The sequence below is a fragment of the Dendropsophus ebraccatus genome, chromosome 6 (genome assembly GCF_027789765.1).
Source record: "Dendropsophus ebraccatus isolate aDenEbr1 chromosome 6, aDenEbr1.pat, whole genome shotgun sequence".
Classification (NCBI taxonomy): Eukaryota; Metazoa; Chordata; class Amphibia; order Anura; family Hylidae; genus Dendropsophus; species Dendropsophus ebraccatus.
The window spans coordinates 107,013,855-107,021,845 of record NC_091459.1 but is presented as its reverse complement, the minus strand read 5'-3'; the positions used below and the strand labels follow the sequence as shown (position 1 = coordinate 107,021,845).

Below are 7,991 nucleotides of genomic sequence, written 5' to 3'. Positions count from 1 at the left end.
ATACAAGGCAGTGTGCAGGCATGTCATAGTATTGATGACCCGGGGTTAGCCGCTCGTGCACACCACTGCGCCCCTGCTGTCAGCCCCGGCCGCCCTCACACACCACAGCCCGAGCACAACATATAACACTCGCTTTATCTCATGGGTTTCCACGTGAATCTTATGCAATGAGCAAGGCCACGCCCCTAACCAATCAGAATTAGTTCCCCAGTGATGGACGTCAGCAGAGACCTATCAAATGAAGAATCGGGTGGAGAATATTCGAGCCTGGCACACGAGAGAAGCGCAGGACACGTCTGTCTTCTTGGTAACCAATCGTTATTGAGAAGGGGAGGGACTCTTCGCTGGAGGACCAATGAGAGAGTGAGGTGGGCGTAGCGTTACTGCGCTATCACGTTGAGGTCTGTGTGAAGCGGAGAGCCAGTGCTGTCAGGGGACAAGTGGGCAGTGAGCGGTGTGTGAGGGTCACTAAGCGGAAGTACCGGGACGGAAATCCGCAGGTGCGCGGGGACGGTCGCCAACTGTTACTTCATTAGACGGTGATCGATTGAAAGACGCCGCATGATAGCTGGTAAGTGGTGCAGATAACGCTGCGTGTAGCCTGCGGCTAACGGGGGAATCCTGTGACTCAGTGTGGTGGGTGGGCAGCTCCTGCCTGGCCCGATCGCTATTATTTCTATATGATGATACTGACAGGTATGATTAGTGTGGTTATAGGCTGCTATACATGTCATCCATACAGTGTCATTTTTATCTAGGCTGTTAGTAATACTACTGCCATTCATGTACATGGGTACAGTGTAATATAACTACTGCCATTCATGTATATGGGTACAGTGTAATATAACTACTGCCATTCATGTACATGGGTACAGTGTAATACTATAACTACTGCCATTCATGTACATGGGGACAATGTAATATTATTACTATAGTTATTACTACTGCTATTCATGGTTACAATGTAGTATTATTACTACTGCCATTCATGTTAATGATTACAATTTAATATTACTAGTATAGTTATTATTACTACTGCTATTCATGTTACTGGTTACAATGTAATACTATTAGTATAGATATTACTCCTGCTATTCTTATTAATTTGTACTGGTTATCACTATTTTGACACCTTTTCTTACCGTCCAGCTGCCTCTTCTGTAACCGTTCTGTTGTTACTTATTAGTCTTATTACCCTCTCTCCTCCATTATAATTATTATTACCACCATCCGTTATTGGTGCTATTACTGTACTCTTCTTCTTGCCCCTTCTTACTGCTATGTGTCTGGATGGTCGTCCTTATATTATCAGATCCGTGTTCTCCAACCTGTGTCTCTCCAGCAGCTGATAAAACTGCTCTTGGTAGCTGACGCCTGTGAGTGCATGCTGGGAGTTGTAGTTGTGCAGTAGCTGGAGAGCCCCAGGTGGGGGAGCACTGCATTGGAGTATATCAGAGCTGTCACACTCATGGCTCTCCAGCTATGGCACTACTACAATCCCCATCATGCCTGATCTCTGGACTGACCCATTCAGACTTGTATATACGAAGAGATCAGACATTAGAGGGACAGTCGTTCCCCTGTGGATTTGCATTGCGGCTGCACACAGGGATCTATAGTCACCAGGGTAACAGTATAACACCCGGCAAATACTGTGCGCAGCGTCCCTACCTGCTACTCGCCAGGTGTGGCACTGTTTCCTCAGGTACTATATCGCTCAGTATACACTACTGCTCCCATGTCTGTATCCGATTACCTGGAGGGACGGGACAGCACTGAAGTTTCCTCTTGGTTAAAAGGAATTGTGTTCGGCCTAGTTGTCTAGCACATAGTGTATGTACAGGGCATGGTATGGACTGTCTGTTATTTACTGTAGATGCTATTAAAGGGACAGTTTGTGCAGATTTTAAGCTTGTACACAATATGCCTTATATTCTATATTATGCTTTCACATTATGATTAGTCGCAGTCTGAAGAGGATGAAGAGGATGCAGTGCTGGAGGCAGGGGGCTGCAGGACTTCTCCCCCTTCAGTCTCCACATCGGCAAGGGTCTCAGAGGTCCAAATCCCCACTTGTAAAAAGTGACACTATATACTTTTGCTATGCAATTACTATGTTAGACTGGAGAACCCCTTTAATGTTATGGATGAGCGGTGTATATTGTTTTTCCCATCATATTGATAGGATGTTACTTTATAAGCTGTAGGAGTCCTCTATTGATTATGAGAATGAAGGGGATGCAGCACTGGTGTAGCATGGCATCCTCCTTGCTTCTCCCCTGCAGAGCGCCCCCTGGTGACCAGGATGTGCAGAGATCAGCAGTGTGAATCCCAGCCCAGTGATTGCTCCTGGCTGCAGTCCGTTCTTTTCACTGTCTGGTGGACTGGACATCATTTCTTCATTCTCCTCATTCTCTGTCTTTGAGGGTCTTGGAGGTCAGATGTCTCCAATAACCAATGATTTACTGAATAAATGGCATAATAATAATAATAATATTTATTTGTATAGCACCAACAGATTTGGCAGCGCTTTGCAGTATGGCTGGTTCTGTATCCTTGGACGGCTGGTGAGGAGTCTGCTGGTGCCCATAGATATTGGATTGTCAGCCATCTATTACACTGTGTACTCTGACTTGTCACTGCCCCCTTGTTGTCCCCCAGTACTCTTCCTTTTGCCTTGTGACTGTAATTTGCCGGCAGTCCTGTTACTCATCTGGCGCCATACACGGGGTTAATGACGAGATGATGAGGATAATTACATGGGACTCGTGTACTGGACGACGTTCTCGCCATTACCGCTGTAATTGTTCAGTAATACCGGGGCTGCACTGTGCTCTGTTGATACAGAAATGTGCGGCTGTTTGTTCCGTGTTTGTCCTTTGACCTCTGTTATTACTGTATTTACTATACCATGTGTCCTGTCATAGGGACCGAGCACTGTCCCGGTTTTACCACCTCCATCCCCTGGACTCCCATTGGTGCTTTTGATGACATCACAGTAAAGAACATGGTGTAATTCTTTCTACTGTATTTGGAAATTGTTGGAGGTACGGTGTGCCTGGAGCAGTAGACTTCAGGACAGTCGTGTGACCTGAACTTACCTGAACCAGATCTTTGTCCTCCACATGTTAGATCTTTTATGCCAAGGTGTCAAACTTGTGGCCCTCCAGCTGTTGCAAAACTACAATCCCCATCATGCCTGGACAGCCAAAGCTAAGTCCACATCAGACTATTGCTTTGCAGTCAGTAAATGCAGCACCATTTATCACAAGGCAACATGCTGTAAACCAGAGCTTCTCAAACTGTGAGGCGGACCTCACCAGTGAGGCGCCCCCTAGTTGTTGGTGAGGTGCAGCTTGTTTTGCAGGTGCAGCTTGCTAGTTTTCACAAAAGTAACTATAATCTGCACAGTCCATTTGCTGTTTGCAAAAATCTCCATTTTAGAAACATTATAATTTATTTCATATTTGCTTCATTAGTGTCTAGAGCTTGGAAAATGGTTGAAAGGTAGCCCTAGCATTATTTTCAGATTTCAAATGGACTTTGTTGAGGCCCAGGCACCCTCTTGGTCAGTCTGGTGATTCCCAGGCATTGCCTTGGTCTGTTGGTTGAGGCTCCAGTAGAAAAAGTTTGAGAAGCACTGCTCTTGGCTAGACGACAGGCCCCAGTGGCCAGAAACGGCCGTCACCATTAGAGACACACCACGCACCTAACCCCTCCCTGCCGCTTCATGCTTATGAAATAAAGATCAAGTACCTGGTGAGTGCTGGAAACGTTCTTTCTCTCCACATCATTACATAGACAGTCTTCTTATCCGTGCACCACTCATGCAGATGTCTTTACTGGAGTTGCTATCCACCTGCACGTATCCTGGGCTCCATTGAACTGGCGACTGTATTGTTGTTCCGGTTGTGCTGAGGTCTCAGCCCGCTCCACTACTCCATTATTGCTATAAACACACCTCAGTCCTCCCTAAGGGTATGTGCACACTGCTTAAAAATTTCTCGCCTATTCAAGCCCCTTTGACTTTTATATCGGATTTCTCTAGTGGAATCTAGTGTCAGTTCTTTGGGTGGAAATCCCATTGAACACATATTTTACGGGCAGAATTTGAACCAGAATCCACGGAAAAATTAAGCAAGGATGTTCTAAAATAGATATGTATGTTTATATGACAGTAGGGTAGTGATGTAGGCTGTAGAGGCTGGTCGGAGGTGCTCAACTCCCCAAGACAGCAGCAGATGATGCCTCATCTTAGGAGAGACTAAGGAACTTTTGAGACACCATGTTGAAAATGAAAGGACTACACAACTTCCTGTTTTGGAGTATTTAAAGGAAAAAAAAACATACTGGAGCCAGTACTATTTGTGATAACACTATCAGAAGACACAATGAACAGCCAATAGGGTCAGCTCTGCAACATAGCTCCCTGTTGAGGTTAGTTTTGTCTTGTGTTAACTAGATGGTCTAATAACCCACTGAGGTATCTAGTTTTGTGCTACCCATACAAGTCCATGGAGAGAGGTAGGACAAGGAGTGCGGTGGAAAGTTGGGTGAACCTGAACCAAACAGTGGCTACAAAGAGATTCCACAAGCTTACTGTGCGCATTAGATTATCCCCCAAAACTTTTTCACTGCTTAGACTGCTCATTACTGCTCCATTATCTCCTCCCTGCTGCTACTGCTTTTTAGAGTTTGTCTAAAGACCTAGAAGAGCAGGATCTGCTCCACTGTGTGTAGGAGATGACAAAGAGGCTAGTCTCTACCCACTAGCTCAGAGATTAAGACTGGTGAAAAATACCATCTACAAGTCATATAATAGCCAGAAGTAGTGCTACTCCTCATGTAAATACACAAGGCAGCTTAACCTGAAAGGACAGGTAGGCTTCAATGTGTTTCATTGTCCCAGCACTAATGCTTCTCTAAGGAGTTAGGCCAGCAATGGGCACAAAGCTCGTGCATGCCCCAGATAGTGTGTTATGCATGTCCTTTGTATGTAAGCAGGGCTGAAAAGTGTTAGACTATCTCCTTACGTGCTCCTCCTTCTTGTTGTTTTTCTCTTTTAAGGTTTCTGATGTCCTTTTTTTTTTCTCCAGTGTTTTCTCTAATAGATGTAATTTTCTACTTGGATCCCATTAGGTATGAGATGTGTGTATGGAGACTTTAGCAGTAGAGTAGTAAAATTCTAGGTTATGCACAGTAGATAGAATACAGCACCAGGCAACATCTATGAATCGTCTTATACATCTGTAGCATGTAAAATTTTGTTGTGGATTTTAACCTTATTATTAATAGAGAGGTGATATATAGAGAGGTGATATGCGCAGCAAAATACACACATTCTATTATTTTTTTTCTTGCAGTAGTTACCTTTTAAATTGCTGTTGATCAGCAGCTGGAAACCAGCATGCTAGCCTTCTCATTGATGGGTACGCAACCTGTAGTCCTCAATAATTATGAGCTGCCACTCTCCTCAGCCGCCCACTGACTGACAGCTTACTGCCTATGCACAGTATAGGGAGATAGCTTTCATTGAGCAGCAGCTTATGAATATGGGTTGTCCATTGATTGAACTGTCATTTCAAGAAAATTTCTGCCCCCCCCCCTAAAAAAAAAAAAAAAAAAAAAAGAGCTGCAGTACAGGACTGGACTGTCTTTACTAGGGATGAGCGAATTTACACTAGGAACAAAGAGAATTGCTTAGTTACGATCGGCTGGCAGTTTGTCAGGCTGCTAGCTTTGAAGTCTGTGCCGTTTCGGGCTGCTTCTCCTTCAGTGCCTGGAAAAGCTGGATCTGGTCCTGGGAAACTTGTAGAAGTTTTGCATGACTGAATCCAGCTTTTCCCAGCCCCTGGAGTGGATCAGCAATTGGTTTCATAGCCAGCAGCCTGACAATCTGCCGGCAGATCCTAACTAAGCGGTTTGCTATGTTCCTACTGTAAATTCGCTCATCTCTAATCTTAACTGAATGCTTCCTATACAATCTTTTAATTTTGTTACATACCGTACAACTGACTGGGAACAACCAACATCTTGTGCCACGCTCTGTGTTGTGTTTTCTATCTAGACAAAGTTTTATGGTCCTTTCCATTGCCTCATTTGATACCTCCCTTGTTGGGGCATGTTCTTTTTTTTTTCTAGTTTCCCAGTCCTCAGCTCTGCAAAGTCTGTAAGCACTTTCCCCTTTTACTTGCAGACTTTGTTGGGATTTGATTGAGCAATGAAGGTTTGTTTTTTTTGGTCCACATTCTGGTGGTGACGCCATAGTTTGTGCCAGGAGTTGTTGGCTTCTTGCCAATCATCCACTATAGACAGTAGCACTGCTATTCTCTTATATGAGCAGTCTTGGTAAAAACACATTTCCGATATTGCATTCTTGAATAGGGATAAGAAGCGATGCGCTCCTTTACATATTCCTGGTAGCTGACCTATTTTAGAGCCCAGGTAGTACACGCGGCTTTAGGTTTCAGAAACGCTGTGTGCTAAGCAGGGAATTAAAGAAGACCTGTCACCACTTGTGTCTGTATCATACAGACTGGAGTTCTAGGGGTAATCTCTCTCTTTATAAGGTGTTTGGTTGGCTACAAACACACAACGCCTTTTATGCAGAACAGCCATTAGTTTTTGTTTTATTTTTTTTTTTAAACTGCTGTTATTTTAGAATGACGTTCGTCCAAAAATTCTGTAAACTTTCTTTACGGCCGTGATTATGAAACAATGGCTGTTATTTTGCCTAAAAAAGACATTGTGTGAACATAGCCGTACTCTGAGCTCTCTCTTAGTACCCTATTCCACGGGATGATTATCGTTCGGGTAATCGTTAAATCGTTCGGATTGAAGTGATAATCATTCGGTTGAATAGCAGTTAATGAGTAAACGACGAACGAGAAATCATTGATTGCTTAATAAGACCTGGACCTATTTTTATTGTTGCTTGTTCGCAAATCGTTCGCGTGAAATAAAATGTCCGGTCGTTCGCAGTAGCGACAAACACAATAGCGACGCCAAGACGACCGCAAGAACAATCATAAGTAACAATCATCATTCCGTATAAATGATTTCAGGTCGTTCGCAATAGTGGTCGTTTGCATAATCGTTAATGATAAACGTTCTCAAACGATAATCGTCCCTGTGGAATAGGGCCCTTACACAGAAGTCCATCTCTACTTGTGCAGGTTTGAAGGGGGTATTAGGGTGAGTTCACATTGAGGAATCCGCGAGGAGAACGCTCGCGAACGTGAACATCTCTGCCCGTCCCATAGACTCAATTCGTTGGGCTGGCAAATTCCGCTGTCCGCCAAAAGAATTGACATTTCAATTCCTTGGGCGGGCAGCGGAATCCGTCTGTACATAGAATTGAGTCTATGGCACAGGCAGAGATGCGAGCGGGGACGAGCATCAGAATCAGCCAGAACTTCTCCACGCGGATTCCTCGATGTGAGCCCACCCTTAGAGGGAAATCTGGATCTAAGGACCCAAACCGACAGCATATAAAGGCAGCGTTTCCACATGTCGACAATTGCATGTGCCTGTAACCATGCCCCGGTACTTTGGCTAATGGCCGACTCATGAGATTTTTTTGATGGTGTCAGGTCAGGTTTTTAGACTCCCATTCAGACTGGAACTTGCGGTGCTAATATGAGTGAAGAAATGCATCCGTACTCTGCTAGTGTGACCTGTCTTGTAGCCTCAATGCTGTGATGACACCGGTCTTGTTTTATAAGCTTCACCATTGATCATTGATTTTGTCAATCCTTTTGTTGTGAGCCATTCACCGTAGCTTCAAAAGCTTTTATCAAAGTTGTTAATGCTTTTCCCGTCTCCCTTTGTGTGATCCTGCTTTCATATCCATAAAGAGCCAGAGGAAAAGAGAAAATCTTATATTCGCCAGAAATCTGCTCTATTTAACCATGATAGCATACGTAACATATTAATAAAAAGGGCAAACTTATTGGCTAGGTTCAGTGTAGTCAAGCACAATAGACAGAACG

At 44.2% G+C, this 7,991-nt stretch overlaps 1 protein-coding gene across 5 annotated transcripts in view; it reads left to right on the top strand.

Annotated features, from left to right (window-relative positions):
* Positions 1–289: 289 nt before the first annotated feature.
* Positions 290–7,991, top strand: part of PER2 (period circadian regulator 2) — a 56,344-nt gene continuing 48,642 nt past the window's right edge. For 2 of the 5 annotated variants that reach the window (XM_069975553.1, XM_069975554.1), the window contains exon 1: positions 290–571. The gene's annotated coding sequence lies outside the window, so the exon portion shown is untranslated. Of the gene's footprint in view, positions 572–1,685; positions 1,706–7,991 lie in introns of those variants that run through there. The other 3 variants (XM_069975551.1, XM_069975555.1, XM_069975552.1) reach the window with 3 other exon arrangements.